This window comes from Miniopterus schreibersii (genome assembly GCF_964146895.1).
Source record: "Miniopterus schreibersii genome assembly, chromosome: 6".
NCBI classification, from domain to species: domain Eukaryota; kingdom Metazoa; phylum Chordata; class Mammalia; order Chiroptera; family Miniopteridae; genus Miniopterus; species Miniopterus schreibersii.
In genome coordinates this window covers 6,199,322-6,215,580 of record NC_138107.1, presented here as the reverse complement: position 1 = coordinate 6,215,580, position 16,259 = coordinate 6,199,322, and the positions used below count along the sequence as shown (strand labels likewise).

General features: G+C 56.5%; 1 protein-coding gene across 2 annotated transcripts in view; it reads left to right on the top strand.

Moving 5' to 3' along the window:
* GRM4 (glutamate metabotropic receptor 4) overlaps window positions 1-16,259 on the top strand; it is a gene marked incomplete at its 5' end in the record, with an annotated part of 99,340 nt that overhangs the window by 22,594 nt on the left and 60,487 nt on the right. The gene's annotated exons all lie outside the window — the stretch shown is intronic.

The following is a 16,259-nucleotide window of genomic DNA, read 5'->3' as shown; positions in this document are numbered from 1 at the left end:
CAACCTGACACATACAAAGACAGACATATTGTATAAAGTCGGGGTGAAGGGCCCTGGATAAGGGGTTGGGAAGTAGGGTGGGGCTGCCTTACACATGCTGTTTAGTGACAACCTCTCTGAGAAGGTGACATTTGCTCAAGGATGTGGATGACATGAAAGATCATGCTTTGTGGGGAGTAGCCAGGTAGGCAAACTGCAGATCAGCTGCAAAGCTGTGAGGGAGACCGCGCTTCAGTGCTCAGGGACTGCTTAAGGAGGCCGGCGGCCCGTGGCAGGTGGCGAGTGGAGGTCAGTGAGGTGGCAGGCTCACACAGGCCTGGGCTTTTCTTTGAAGTGGGGAGGATTTAGGGAGGGAGCGAAGTGACCAGGCTCACGTTTTAAGTGATGGTCCTGCCTCAGTGTATCTACTGCGTCCCCTGTGTGTCCACATGTGCAGACCTGGACCACTGGGTGCAAGAGACAGGCCAGACGCCCAGGGGCTGCAGATAGGGGTGTTAATGTAGAAGGGAGCCTTGGGGGGCCCTCCAGCTGAGGGCGCAGGCTGGGTTTCTGTGGCTCCAGAGGACAGACCTAGAAGCACATATAAGTGTCAGGGAGGCAGTTTTCAGCTCAGAGTCCCAAAAAGCCCTCAGGCACGAGCTGGAATGGGCTACCACGTGGAGTGGTGAGGTGCCTGTTGTAGGAGGAAGGCAAACAGAGTCCAGAGTCCCTGTCGGGGACGCCGTGGGGGGGCAACCCCACCCTCCTCATCTGGAGTCTCTGGTTAAAGGCACCTTCTTCCAGGTAACGTGGTGGGTCTGAGCAGAGACTCCCTTTGACACCAGTGATGGGGATTTGGGTTCTGAAGCAGATGTGTGCTGGGTGGCAGGCCCCTCTCCAGGCTCTGCCCCAGTGGAGCTCATGGCGCAGAGCTTGTCAGTTCTCTTCCCCAAAAGCAGGTTCTAGGGCGGGGGCCTGAGGGGGTGGGACAGGGTGGGAGTAACGCAGACCCCCCCTCCCTCTCAGGCAGTGTCAGCTTAGATCACAGCTACTGGAAGCTGGGCCCAGTGGGCATCTCTGCCCATCCCCCCAGGACCTAGGCACGCTGGCAGCTGTTGCCACGGGCTCCCAGGGAGGCCAGGCAGCAAGAAAAGGGCTCTGGCCCGGCTGGCGTGGTTCAGCCGTTGAGCATCGACCTAGGATCCAGGCAATTGGGGTTCGATTCCCGGTCAGGGCACATGCCCGGGTTGCGGGCTCGGTCCCCAGTTGGGGGCGTGCAGGAGGCAGCCGATCAGTGACTCTCTCATCATTGATGTTTCTATCTCTCTCTCTCCCTCTCCTTTCCTCTCTCTGAAATCAATAAAGATATATTTAAAAAAAAGAAAAAAGAAAAAAGAAAGGGGCTCTGCTTCCGGCATCGGCCGCCTGGGTTCGACCAGCGGCGGGGCCACCGAGCATGGATGACTTCTTTCTACGTCCCCCTCTGTGAAACATGGATTAGCATCTACTTTGAGGGCAGTTAGGAGTAAATCGAGGTGGCGGTGGGCAGCACCAACGCAGGCCAGTCCCCGGAGCAGACCTGAGATGAGGGTCACGTGATTTTCCTGGGAGGTGACTCGGGATGCGCCAGCGGGAAGTGAGAAGAGCCGCACAGGCGCCTTAAGGAGCAGGTTACCTCAGTGGGTGACCGTGGCCCCGCCCGCTGGGACTGCTGAGGACTGTGGGGCAGGTCTCAATATTGGGCAGGGACCGTCTCCCTCCCCTGCCCATGTCCCTACACCTGGCACACTTGGGCAGGTGGAATGTCGCTGAACTGAAGGGAACGTTTGGAGGTTTCTGCAGGAGGCCGAGAGCAGTAGGAGCGTCTGGGGAGAGACCACCCTCCTCCGAGCTGCCAGCCTGCAGGAGAAGCTGGGCCGTCCTGCTGGGAGGCCAAGGCTCTGGGCTTCTGGGCTGAGCGTCATCCGCGCAGAGCTGGGGCCTCGGGGCGCCCAGTCCAATCCGCGTTTCCACAGGGAGGCGGCAGAGCGCGATGGCCGGTAGGGCCCCGCTGTGAGGGTTCAAATCCCAGCTTGGCCACTTACCAAATACATTACCTCTGGGCAAGTGACTTAACTTCTTTGGCCCCCAGTTCCTTCGCCTGTAAAAAAGGCTAAATGCTGGCACTTCCGTGTGGCAGGCCTCCGGTGAGCACCAGATACATTCATGATTTGCGGTGCTGAGAGCAGAGTCTGGCCCATAGTAAGCGCTCAGTAAGGTAAGCTATTATTACAGTTATCATTGTCATGGCTATTAGGAGGGAAACTTGGGGTGTGGGAAGGAAGGGGGTCTAGACCCTCACTCCAGGCCTCTTCCCAGCACCTGCCAGGGCTGTGACTGTGTTTGTTGAGTGCATATCCGGTTAGAGACTGGCCCTCCCACTGAACTCAGCTCCCCAAAGACAGAGATGTTCTGGCTTCTGCTCACTGTGTCCCCCGCTGCCTATCATGGAGCTGGGAACAGTGAGGGCCCAGCTAATAGTATGTTCTGAGTGAATGAATGATGGGGTGGGAGGCTCATATCGCCTCAACCCTCGCCAAGGGCCAGAAGCTCTCATTTTGCAGGCAGAGATTGTTCTTTGCAGCAAACATTCCCCAAGAGGGGTGGAATGCCACCCAAGTGTTCCTGCCTATGGCCCCTTCCTGAGGCTGCTGATGGGAACTGGGTCAGAACAAGGGGCTACCAGGGCCTGAAGATGGCAGTGGGGCAACCAGGAATCAGAGAAGCCGCATGGAGGGTGGAAGCACCCTGCAGGCTGGGTGCTCAGTAGCCGGCTCAGCCTCAAGGCCCCACCGGAGGCAGTGCTGGGTCAGTGGGGTGGCAGGGGAGAGGTGACCTCCAGAAGTGGCTGACCACCAGCTCGCCCTGTGGTCTTGGCTAAGTTGCTGCCACTTGGTCTCTCCATTTCTCAGTTTCCTCATCTGGATCAGGCCAGTGGGTTTCAAACTCTTTCTTTAGAAGCAGATGTTTTCCCGACAGAATATTGTAGAGAAACTCATTTATGAGACTCAGGTAAAAGCAGACTGCTACCCTGGTTCATTCATTCATTCATTCAGTGATTATTCATATTCATTTGCAGAGCCTGCAAAATGAGGGCTTTAGTGCCAGCTGCTGTCCTAAGTCTGGGGCTATGGCATTGAGCAAGGCAGACAAAAACCCTGTCCCTGTGGGATTGACATTCCAGTGGGGAGGCAGAGGGTCAAGAGGACACATGAATGAAATGTATAGTATTGCAGGTAGTGATGAACGGGAACCGCCAGTGCAAAGGCCCTGAGGTGGGTCCTACCTGGTGTGTTGGAAGGAACAGCATGGAGGCTGAGTGGCTGGAACAGAGCGAGTAGGGGATGGTATGGGATGTGAGGTCAGGAGGCTAAGGGGGAAGGTGGGTAGGGCCTAGTGAGCCATGGCAAGACCTTGGCTTTCACTCTGGCTGAGACGGAAGACTCTCGAGAGGAGGGATGGGGTTTTAGTGGGTTCTTGGGCTGCCAGGTGGGCAATGGACTGTGCCTGTGTGGGGTGGGTGGTAAGTGTGGGAGGTGGGAGACCAGTGAGGAGGCTGCTGCAAAGTCCAGGCCAGAGACGCTGGTGCCAGGCCCAGGGGTGTAGCAGTGTGGTTGGGTTCTGGGTCTATTTTCAAGGTAGAGCCAACAATATTTGCTGGTAAATCAGGCTTGGGGCATGAGAGAAAGAGGAGTCAGGGTTGTGTCCAACAAGGACTTGGGCAGGATCTGGGTGTCAGGGGCTCAGCTCTGGGCCTTTGGAGTTCGAGATGCCCATTCAGTGGCCGTGGGGAGCAGGCAGTGGGTGGGAACCTGGAATTCAGTGGCATGTCATCAGGCTGACAGGGGCCTGGGAGTGAGTGGAGAGGGACAAGGGGCTGAATGACTAAGCCCTGGGGTCATCAGGGTTCTGTCAGGGAAAGGAGGCAGGACCAGCAAGGAGGCTGAGGAGGGGCTGCCTGAGGGGAAGGAGGGCACTGGAGAAGATAACTGGGCTGTGGTGGGGTCAGGTGCCACGGTGGGGTCAAGTGTGTGGAGCCCCCAAACCAGAGCCTGGCATTGCCACCTGGGCATCGCCTGGCCTTGCCTGCTTGTCTGCACCTTCCTCCCCAGCTGGTTCTGGCTCCATCTCCACCCAGGGCTCAAACCCCTTTCCCCAGCGGAAGCCCCAGAGCTCCAGTGGGGCCTTCCTCCTGCCAGCCTGCGCCTGGGCCGGGCTGTGATATAAATTCCCCGAGTGACGGTGATGAGACTTTTATCGGCTCATGCTCAATAATGTTAATACCTCCCATTATATTAATACAGAGCCATATATTACACCTGGTGCAGCACATTAACTTAACTTGGGAGAGCACCAGGCAGACACTCTGGTTAATTTCCTGTCAGCCGGGCCACGCCCCCATCACTGGCGCTCAGCATGTGACATGGTCAGTGGGACACGGGGTGTAATTGCAGATACCCCAGGGCGCCCCGCTCACTGAGGTTGTCCCAGCTCCGCCTGCGCTCCGGCAGCCTGCGGGCAGGTCCGCTGGTTTGTGGAAGAGGCTTTCGGATGTCACTCCCACATTGTGAAGGCCCCTCCCTCTGTCCTTGCCTGTCAGTCCAGTGGGGCAGGGGCCATTAGCTACCATTGAACTGATGTGGAAACTGAGGCTCAGAGTTGTGAAGTGGGATGCTCAAGGGGTGGGGAAAGGGCCGGCAAGGACTCTTGACTCTCTATCCTGGCTGCCTCCCAGGTGCGGGGGTGGTGTGGGCAAAGGGCAGGGGCAGGGATGAATGTCGAGTGAGAGTCAGGTGGGCACAGGGGTGAGAGTTCTTAGGTGCTGGAGTCACCCAACCCTGGATCAAAATCCCTCTTTGCCACTTGCTGTATGATTTTGTTTCTGTATTTCGTTGGACCTCAATTTACTCATCTGAAAAATGAAAGGAATAGTGTCCACTTCATGGGGTTATTGTATGAAGATTAAACGAGATAATCCCTGTGAAGAGCCTATTAAATGCTACCTACTAGTTAGTGGTGTTATTACTACTAACCCAAACAGCCTCTTGCCTGCTACCATGCCTCTGCCCCGCTATCAAGATGCCCGGCCCTGGCCCAGCCAGTTTCATGTCCCCAGTCCCTGCCCAACTGCACCTTCAGTTTGGCCCCTTGGGACTGCAGCCACCTGAGCTGGTCCTGAGACCCTGCCCTCTGTACACGTGGATGTGGCCCAGTGCTGCTGGCTCCCTGGCCCACAGGAGCCCTGTGGCATGGAAAAAGCCCAGCTTTGCCTGGGTGCCACTCCTGGCCCCAGTGCTGGTGACTGGGGCACAAGCCTCAGCTTTCTAAACTGCATCTTCTCCTGTGTAAATGGGGCTCTGGTTCCCTGCCTCAGGGCCACGAGGTTAACAGCAAGAGGGTCTGTGTTCACTGACTGCTGCACCCAGTGTTATGCACCCAGAGGTATGACATGGTTTGCCTCCCTCTTTCCAAGCTTCTTTAACATCCATTCTCCCATCTGAGCCCCACAGCGAGGTTGAGAGAGCCCAGATTCTCACCACCTGTGCCCACTCAACAGATGAGGGGACTGAGGCTCACAGGAGAGGTGACTTGCCCAAGGTCACAGGGCCGGGGAATGGGAGAGGGGGTGGCAGTCTGCCTCTCACCTGCAGAACTTAGGCTTTGAGCCTTTCCTGGAAAAGGGGACACAGAGCTATCACCCCATGGGGCTCCCGCAGGGCCCTGCCCTCCTCCCCGGGCCTCTGAGTTCCTCTGTCCCTGGCCTCCCCCACATGTATCACTCTTGACAAGGTTACAGAGTCAGCATGTAAAACCTGCAAAAGTGAGTGTAATTTATTGATCTACATTTCGCTTATGAAATAGGACAAGTGCTGATTTGAGGATCTCGCTTGCTCTCAGCCATGCTCTGCCCACACCCCCACCCACTCTCCTGGCCTCTTATCTGCGGTAATTCCTCCAAGCGCATCAGAGCGCTCCTTTGTTAGCTGGCCCAGGCTTTCCACGCTGCTTCTTCTATTCTTTCCAGCCTCCGTGCCTTATTGGCCAGCCTCCCTTTTCTTCCTGGACCCCTAAGAAAACATAATGTTTAAAAGGGTGAGACAGGGACTGAATAAAGTGCTTTCTGGGGAAATATTTGTTCAAAGGCCTGTTGCCTGCATTTGTCTGGTTCTCTCCTGGAAAACATAATTCAGAACAGGCCTGGAAATTAATCCAAGTGTCCGCTTGCTCTCCTGATAAGTGGCTGGGCAGGCCCTGGGGAGGAGTGGATAGAGACGGGTGTGAGACAGTCCCCCAATGATTGTCTTCTGGGGTGTTGCTGTGAAATCAGGCAGAGAGCGTGCAGCAGGCCCCAGGAGGTGAGGGATGCTGGAGGTGAAGCTTGCCTTGGGGAGGGAGGAAAGAGACCTGAGAACATCTTCCCTGTGCCAGGCACTGTGTGGAGTGACTCACTTACCGCAGAGTAATGCCTTGGGCTTGCCCAGGCGAAGTGTCAGATCACGTGAGAATCGGAACTTGGCCACTGACAGTTCTGTGACTTTAGCAAGGCCCCAAGGCTCTGAGCCTTAGTTTCCTTGCCCATCTAAAGCGTTCATGGCACTGTGGAGCTTGTTCTCAAGCAGGGTATATGGAAGGAATGAAGAGGCCCCTTCATTCACGGAGCACCTGCCAGGTGCTATGCCAGGCGTCCGAGGACGCAGTGGGGGAAAAATGGTCCCTGGATTCGTGGAGGTGATGTTTTAGGGGGAGGTGGATAACAAATGAACTAAGTAGGTAAGTATGGAATATAGTCAAAAGTGATCATTGTTATGGGGGAAATCAAAGCAGGCATGGTGGAGATGGGCTCAGGGGAGCGAAGGGAGATTGCTGTTAAATAGGGTGGTTGAGGAAGGCCTTCCTGAGAAGGTGACATTGGAGCAGGCTTGAAGGGAAGGGAAGTGAGGGATTGAGTCATACATATCTGGAGGGGAAAGCATTCAGGTACAGGGAATGGCCAGAGCAAAGGCCCTGAGGCAGAGTGCCTGGCATGTTTGTTGAACAGCAAGGAGGCCAGTGTGGCTGGAGCCAAGGTGGGAGTGGTTGGAGATGAGGTCAGAGGTAACAGATGTGAAAATGCTTTGGTAAAATGCCAAGTGTTGCTGATAATTTTGACAGTTTGCCCTATACTAAGCTCTAAAGGGCATTTTATCAGCACCTGGCAGGCTCCCAAAGAAAGGCTGGTATGTGAATTTTGCTGGAAGAGCGGAGGCCTGTTATCACCTGTTTCTTGCCCACCTAAGTGCCCCAGTTCTGGCTGCAAGATGATACGGACTCTTCCCAAGCTCTTTCCCCGTTATGATGCCAGGAGAAGAAAGAGGCCACTTGTGACTGTGGGGCCACGCTGGGGGGTGTGGATGATGGTAATGGTCCTGGCGAGGGGCCCTGACTTGGCCAGTGGGCCACTGGTGACCGTGGAGGTGCCCACACATTCTGGCTGTGCCTGCGGCCCTAGAGAGGAAAGTCAGGGGCCATGAGCCCACTCTCTGGCAACCTTGGGTGGAAATGGAGATCCTAATTAAAAGCTTGGGTCCAAAAGTCTTGATGATAGAATTAAATCATTTCATCTTGTCTGGGAGACAGAGGTTTGCATATGATCCTTTGTGTTGGAGACCGATGGACATAGCCCATAGTGTGACAGCCGGGAGTGGAGGCGGGCTGAGCGTGGAGAGGAAGTAAGCTGACTCTCCCCGCGGCTGCACTGAGGACCTTGCCCCATAAGACCTGTGGGCAGCCCTCCTTGTCACTGGAGGCTGCCTCTCTCACCCTCAGATCCTGCGTGTGTGCATGTGTGTGTGCACACACGCGTGTGGGGTCCACTTGTGTAAGTCAAGACTGAGGTTTTACATGATAGTAGCATGGGCTCTAGGCTAGTTCCTCTGGGTTCAAGTCCTGGCTCAGCCACTCACTAGCTGTGTGACCTTGGACAAGTTACTTAACTTCTCTGTATCTCAGTTTGGGGAGAATGGAAAGAATAAGAGGGCCTGCCTCATATGGTTGTTATAAGATTGGCAGTGTTACGGCATAGAAAACCACTCAGGACAATTCTTGGCACATGGTAAGCACGCAGTAAATGCGAGTTCCCACGATGCTGATTGCATGTGTGTGTGTCTGGGTGAATTCAATTCATTTCAGCCGATATCGGCCTGTGCGGAGTGTGAGCCTGACACATCCAGGCTCGTGGGCAGAGACAAATAGGAGTCATTCCAGGCTCTCCCGGAGCAAGAGCGTTGTGCCACCTGTGTCTGTCGGTGGCGAGGTGATGCTGTGGGAACAAACCACCTCCAAGTCTGTGGCTTAAAATATGTACCCGTAATACTTGCTCCGTCATGTGTCTCCATGGCTGGCCGGGCACTCTGCCCCTCTCCTCAGGACCAGGCTGGTCTGGAGCACTGCTGGTCATGGTGGCAAAAGGAACAGGTGCCCTGTGGGGGCTCGCAGCTGCAGTGCAGTGCTCTGGCCTCGAAGGACAGTCTGTCCTGTTGCCAGTTCACTGGCCAGAACATGCCGTGTGGTCCCAGCCAACCTCAGGGGCAGGGAGTTGAATTTTACCACGTGCCAGGAAGGCAGAGAGCTGGAAATATCTCGGGACCAGCACCCATCATTAGTTGTGTGCATATCCATTTATTAGTGATTGTCTCTCTCACTAGTGTCAGCTCCCTGGCGGCCGGGGTTAGTCTGCGTGTTTACCCCAGTGCCGAAGACTGTACAAGGGCATAGCAGGTGCTCAGTAAACCACTATTGAGCGAATTAATTCATGAAGGAGTCAACAGGGTCTCTGAGGAGTGTGGGGCTGGGACAGTGCGGGACAGGGAGGCTGGTCGCTGTGGGAATAGCTGACTTGAAGGGATCGTGTGGGCCTTGTGTGCAAACTTTACTCTTTAAGAGCCTTGTTGCCTCAGAGACTCTCATGTCTACTTCTCAGTTATGGTGGGAACGCTGCAGGCCATGGTGTGAGAGCAAGGGGCCTGTGTGACAGGGCAGAGGAAGGCCGGGATCACCCAGTGCCTAGGCCTGGGGAGGCTCAGCTTTCAGGCAGAAGGCCGGTCAGGGCTTGCTGGAGTGGGCCTGGGGCACAGGTCTGCTGGCCCAGGGCCAGGCCCCAGGTGACCGGATGCTCTGGCTGGGAGTCGGCGGCCGGCCTGTGTCCATAGAGCAGAGGGATGAGATCTGATTAGTGAGGGTGTCCTAAGTGAGTAGCCCAGGCCAGCCTGACCTGCATTCCCTCAGGGCCTGTGGGGAAGTGGCCAGCAGACCCCCAATGGCTCAGTGGGTGGCTCAGGCCCCCATCATGTGGCTCTGGAGGAGGCTGTGGGGCAGGTGGCAGACAATTCTATCTGGGGCCTACCCCTAGTCCTTCCAAAGGCCAGCCAGGCCCCAGCCCAGTCCCCTGCCCAGGGCGCCCCCACTTTCCAAGCTTTGGAAGCTCTTTATCTGTTCTTTGATAACTGTGGGGGCACCTCCATGGGGTGTGGGTGCGTGAGGCTTCCTTTGGACTGTCCTGGGCTGTGGGTCACTCTTGTCTTCTGCTCCTGAGGCTGTCACAGTGGGCCTGGTTGGGGCTGGCTCTCCTTGGCTCCAGGCAGTTGGACTCCAGCTGCCCCGTGAGGCCCCCAGGAGTTCCTGGTTGCCCCAAATCCAGCACTTCAGCCTGGCGGCATTTCACCCTGAGGACCCCCTTTTCCCACTCCCATACCCCGGTTCTCTGGAAGTGGCTTATTTATATCCCTGTCCTGGGCACCTGGTGGACAGGAGGTGCTTTGTGCTTCACGAGGGTGTGTGCAGCGCTGACTGTACCCCGTTCTCACTGAGACACCCTCCCACCCTGCTGGCGACACCGATTACTCCCCTGGGCACTGTGTCTCTGCAGCAAAGGCTCTTGTGTGGCTCAGTGGGTGAGGGGTGTCGGGGGTGGGGATGGTGCCCCTCAGCCCTGACCATGCAGGCTGGGCCTTCGGAAGCTGACCTCCTCTCTGGCCGGATCTCTGACCCACACATTTCTGCCTGCGTAGCTTTCATGTTCCTAAAAGCCTGGCTGCCTTTCATCTGTGAAGAAAACAGCGATGCTGAGAGCCAGTGCTCGAGGCCTCAGGCAGCCAGGATCAGAAGGGCCAGGAGCAGGCAGCCAGCTCCAGGGTCTGCCAGGCCCCATGCGGTCCCTGCTCCCTGGCTGAGGGGATGCAGGCGGGCAGGTGGGGTCCCAGAGGCCTGCGTGGGCCCTGCCCAGGGCTGGGCCAGCGGCAGAGGTGGCTGCAGGATCCCAGCCTCAATCTGGCTGCCTGGCCTGGCTTGTGGGTAGAGCAGAAAGAGCAGTCAGCTGGGAGAGTGAGCAGGGCCAGAGGCCTGGACTTAGGGGTGGTGAACAGGGAGGCAGAACCACTCTCTGTGCCTTGTTTCAGGTATCTCTTGGCTCTGATACTCAGAGGGCATTTTCATCTCTCCGAACCTTACTTTTCTCATCTGTAAAATGGGCATGGGAGCCCCAGCCTTGCCTCCCTCCCAATAATAATTCCTAGTGTTTGCTGAGGGCGCCCGTATTTTAAGCACTTTGTGTGTACTCACTAATGCAGTCCTCTCTATTGCTGCTATGACTACTTAGGAGAACTGAGGCTCAGAGAGGCCTCTTGCTTGCCTAGGGTCGCACAGGATGGCAAAGCTGGGTAGCACAGCCAGGGCAGGCTGGCTCCAGAGTGTGCTGGGAGCTCCCGAGCTGTGCCAGCATTAGGGAGGGAGGGAAGAAGACGTGCTTCTAAGCACTAACGCTCACAACAAGAGGGCTGGGGTTTCTGTCCCGTGGCCCCGAGGTATCTGTGGTGATGGACATCCAGCCACTTGGCTTGGGGAGTCCCAGTCCTCATGCAGGTCAGGGGAGGATTTTATTGCCTGTTTTGAAAAACCTTGAACAAAGCACTGGCCCCAGGAGACTATGTCCTAAGTGGGCCGACACTGGGTGGTCGGCCACCTCCCAGCCCCCTCTCCTGTTCTGGGTGGTGTGGGGCATGGACTAGCCGCGCTCAGCCTGGGAGCCAGTGATCCAGAGCCTGAGCCGCCTGCCAGCCAGTGTCACTGGACCTGAGCGTGTGTGTGGCTGCAGGTTAGCGCAGCACCTGAGAACAGTCAGGCTCTAAACACATACACGTGCATAGACACAATGCACATACATGCTCGCACGTACATGCTCACACATGTGCACACACATGAGCTCATGCACATGGGCCTTTGCACTGGCTTTTTTCTCTGCACGAAACATCCTCCCTCAGATACCCACGTGGCTTCCACCTTTGTCTCCTTGGGGTCTTAACTCAAATGTCACCTGGTAGAGGGGCTTTCCCTGGCCCTTCTAACAGCCCCCACTCCCCTCCCATATCCTTCTGTTTCCTCCCGGACCCTAATCCCCATCTAACAGCTCTGTGGCACCTTTCCGTCGATGTCTCTGTCTAGACTGGGCACTCCACGAGGGCAGCGGTCACCGTCTGTCTCCAGTACTCAGCGCTAGCTACGCCTGGCAGGCCGTCACGCTCATGACTGCTGGTTGGAGGAGTAGAGAATGAGTGTGCCGTGGACTTGCGTGCTCAGGGCACATGCTCCAGCACGTGCCTGTGGGAGCGCACGCGTTCACGCTCACACAGATGCACTTGGCATCCGTCTTCATTGCTGCTCAAGCCCAGAAGCAGCTTTTGTTTTTCTGCAGTGGCATGAACCTCCTTGTCACTCCAGAAGCTAGAAAGAGAGATGTTTATTCATGCACACCGTCCCCTGCAGCCTCTCAGCCCTTCTGTAAGTGGGGCTCCCCTGGGTGCCAGCTGCAGACAGTGTGTGTCACTCAGGGGCGTCCTACCGCCCCCTTCCCAGGGCCTCCCCCACAGTGCAGTGGGCGTTGCCTAGTTTTGGGAGTGGGATGAATCCAGCTCCCCTCCTCTGCTCCCCACGTGGCCTTCCCCAGCACAGTGGGGTGCGTTGGAATGCCTGCTGAATTGGCAAGCAGACCAAGCATCCCAACACCTGAGAGGATGTGCCAGGTGCCCCTGGAGCAGCCTGAGTCCGTGCTGTGGGGGGGTCTGAGCAGAATCCCTGGAGGATGAGGGCAAAGGGAGGGCTGCCTGGAGGAGGTGACATTTGAGCTGGGCTTTGCCTCACAGGGAAGATTTGCATGTGAGGAGATGAGGTGATCGGCTCTTGTGGACAGAGAAGAAAGAAAAGGACAGACAGATGGACCTAGAATTGGACACCGGTGGTTGGCCAGTTGCTGCTGGAATCCGGGGTCTTGCTGACTCTTGCCCTCTGAGGATATGACAGGAGGTGCCGCGTGCCTAGCATCTAGAACAACGCCTGGCACACAATAGGTGCTCAGGGTGTTGGGAGAGAGGCAGAGAGGGAGGCGGAGAGGGCCGAGCCACAGTGGGGTGGGCGTGGCTGCCGCCCTCCCCTCCTATGCAGCTGTAGTGAGGGGACAGACATCAGAACCCCTCTGGGTCAGCTTGTCACAGTCACCCTGCCTATGGTAGCCCTCAGGCAGTCCCTGGCTCTTCCCCCTCACTCCAGGCTGGGGAGGGGCGGAGGGAGGAGTGCGTTGGAGAGGGAGGTGTCGACATGGAGGAGGTGGTGTCCCCACTAAGCACAGCAATAACTGCGACTACAGAGAGAGAGCTGGGGGCAGGAGTGGGAGGCACAGGGGAGAGCCCTGGGCTTAAAAAATAGTCAGAGAGGGCCAAGAGGAGCAGGCAGCCAAGAGGAAGGGTAGGGGGCTAACAGCTCCCGTGAGAGTGCGCACTGCCCGCCAGGCTCTGCCCCGAGCGCTCCACGTGCCCTCCATAGGTGGCCTCCACAACCTTGCAGAAAGGATTAAAATGATCCCCAGTTTGCATCTGAGGAAACTGAGGCCCAGAGAGGTGAAGTGACCTGCCCAAGGGTTCCCAGCTGCGGGGTGGCTGAGCTGTTCAGCTCCTCAAATCTCTGCTTGAAACCACCCCCTAGGAAACTCTGGAGGGCCTGGGGCTGAGCGAGCTGGCAGAGGGGACATGTAAGAAGTTGCTGGAAGATCAGCCGGGCCCTACCCCAACCATCTCAGGGCTGGGTCCCTGTTCAAGGATGTCAGGAAATGTTGAGGATAGTACCGGGGCCTCGTGCTCCTGCAGGCCGACAGCGAGCCTGTGGGAACCCCCTGCTCGGCCCTCCCACTCTTCTCGCAGAACCGGGGTGAGAAGGGGAGCTGCCGGGCCTGGGTCTGAGACTGCTGGCGGGCTGGGCTCGCTGGGGAGGGCTCTGGGTCCTGACGCCTGGACAGCTGTCAGTCCATCTGCTGCCCCTGCCCAGGTGGGAGGCCGGAGGTGGTGTGGAAGGAGGATGAGCGGGAAGTCGCCTCGCTGTCCTGTTCTGCCACCAGCCTGGCACCTCCCTGGGCCTCCTGCCCTCTGCCGTGCAAGGGCCATTTTGACTCTGGGCTGTGCTGGGAGAAAACACCAGAAGTAGGAGACAGTCTTCTAATTAGGAGGAGAGTGGATTCCTGGGGATGTGATTAGGACCAGGCGAGAGGTGAGCTGGCGAACAAACGAAACCACCTCGTCTCCGCGGGTTGCGAAGGCGGCTGCGCCAGGGTCCGCCAGGCCTGGCATCGATCGCCACCACCTTCTCCAGCTCCAGCTCCAAATTCAGGGACTTTTGCTCAGAGGGATGAGTCGGAGGCGGCATTAATTTTCTTCTGTTTTATTGTTGACAGATGAAAAAATATGGATATTTCAGACACGTATATAAAGTACAACAAACAGGGCACTGAGTGCCCACGTGCGCCCCGCTTGGCTGTCAGCAGCTCTCGGGCAGCGTTACTGCTTCTTCTACACTCTCCCCCCGGATGCCTTTGAAGGACATCCCAGACCTTGTCAAATCCCTTTATCCCTAACATTTCAATGCATGGCTTTCAAACCCTGGGTCTCAGCCGGGGACAGTTTTGCCCCCGGGAGATATTTGGCCACATCTAGAGACATTTTTCATTGTCACCACTGGGGGAGGGTGTGCCACGGCCTCTAGTTGGGAGGGGATGGGGGTGCTGCTCCACTTCTTCCAATGCACAGGACAACCCCCCAGTAAAGACTTCTCCCCCGAAGTATTAATGGTACTGAGGCCAAGACACCCTGTGCTGAGACACAGGGACTCTCAAAAACCAACCAAGCAACCAAGTGCACTATAATATCATTATCGGACCTCAAAAATAGCAACACTGTTTAAATTGACCATCAGATAGCCAATCAGAGCCTATGTTTAGAGCAGAAGTGGCGAACATCTGGCTCAAGGGAAATCATTTGGTCTGGCCCTGCCAAAGGAACTGTAGGCAGGACTCGAAATTCAATAAATCCAGGAGCTTTTTTCAGGGTTAATTTTTAAGTTGATAATTTTGTGTGGCCCTCAAATAATGTAATAAATATCCAAATGGCCCTTGGCAGAAAAAAGGTTCCCCACCCCTAGTTTAGAGAGTGGTGTTTTCATGCTATGTGCTCTTGGAGGCAGAGACCTTCCTGGCCAGACAGGAGAGGGGCGCCCTGCTCGCTGAGATTCACAGGTGGCTGTGTTCTAAACGGGCTATATTTGCATGGTTCTACATGCGGAAGGTGCAAAGGGTATAAGGTGAAAGGTCCCCGCCCAACCCTGTTCCCAGCCACCTGGTTCCCTCCCCAGAGATGCTATAACTGTTTTGTTTCAGAGCCGTGTGAGTACAGCTGAGTGTGCACCGCCAGGCCTGCGCCTCCTTCTCTGCTGTTGTTTTGACCCTATGTCTTAGAAAGCAGTTCAGAGCTGTGCGTGGAGAGTTGCCCTGTTCTTTTTCACAGCTGCATAGTATTCCTTGCATGGCCATAGCTTCTTTCACCAGATTGTTGCTGTTACAGAGGGTGCTGCAGTGAATGATGTAGAACATGCCATTTTAGAAAGACCACAGAACTGCAGTGAGAAGGTTTAGTTTCTCAGAAAATCCGGAACACCAGTCATCCATTTCCCCTGCCCTCAGCCTCCCCCCAGCCTTCTGGGGACTTGGTCATTTCCTGAGTGAGCTCAGTGGGAAGCGTACTGGGGCCTGCCTGGGGGGCATCACAGGAGCTGAGCTGGGCCATGCCCTCTCCGTAAGAGGCTTCCTCAGTGGAAGGTGTGCCCCGACTCTACTTGGGGATAGGGACACCAGAGGCATAGGCTAGTTGGGCAACCACTTGTCCAGGGGGAGTCCCTGACCCTCTTGCCCCGAGAACATTCCCCACCCTCAGTTGCCATAGGGACTGAAGTTCTCGCCACAAGTTCTTTTTGGCCAGGATTGAATCTCAGTGATTCCTTAAGGGGCTAAATCTTAGATTTGACATCACCCGTTCACCTTCACACTGGACAGCTGAGGGCAGGGCAGAGGGCACATAGGAACAGTGTGTTTGGGGTGCGCTGAGGTGGGAATGGAGAGCATCCGGCACTGAGCATCCCTGGGGAGCCCGGGGCAGTGTGAGTGCCTGTGAGGAGGGCACTGGGGATGTGAGTGTGAGGCCTGGGAGGAGGGGAAGGCACAGGAGGGTCCACATGGCCCCTTCTACATCCTTTGGGGATGGTTGATACCAATCATAAGAGGAAGGGCAGCTTAAGGGCTCCAAATCTCACCTTTGCCTGAGAGTGGGGAGGTTGGGACTGTGGGCCAGGAAAGTGCTCCATGGCAGGGGAAGTGGGGGGGCTGGGGGCAGCAGGCCTGGAGTCTGCTGTTGAGAGGCTGTGGCGCCCGTGGGCCCCTGCCTCTCTGGGCCCTGAGTCCCAGGCTGTGAAGGGAGGGACTTCTCAAAGGCCCTGCCCACTATGGCCTGCCCGGATTCCATGGAGGGTAGGGATGGGGGGACCTGGAGCCTGGGCTCTGTCTCCTCTGAGCTGGACAGGAGGAAGGAGCCTGAGCCCAGAGGGAGTTGTGGGGACAGAGTCTGCTGGGTGGTGACCTAGGGGATACCTGGGGGAAGGAGATGGACCCTCAGGGTCCCCTCTTACTACCTTTAAACCCCCCACCCCCAGGCCAAACCATCCCACACACCTGGGGATTTCCCCAGCTGGAATCTTTCAGCTCTTTATGTAAATTGAGGCACCCAGAGGTCCCTGGGGTGTGTGTGCATGCATGTGTGTGCCTGTGCATGCACGTGTGTGCATATGTGTGTGCGCATATGTGTGCACATGTGCACATGTGTGAGATTCCCGATGACTTC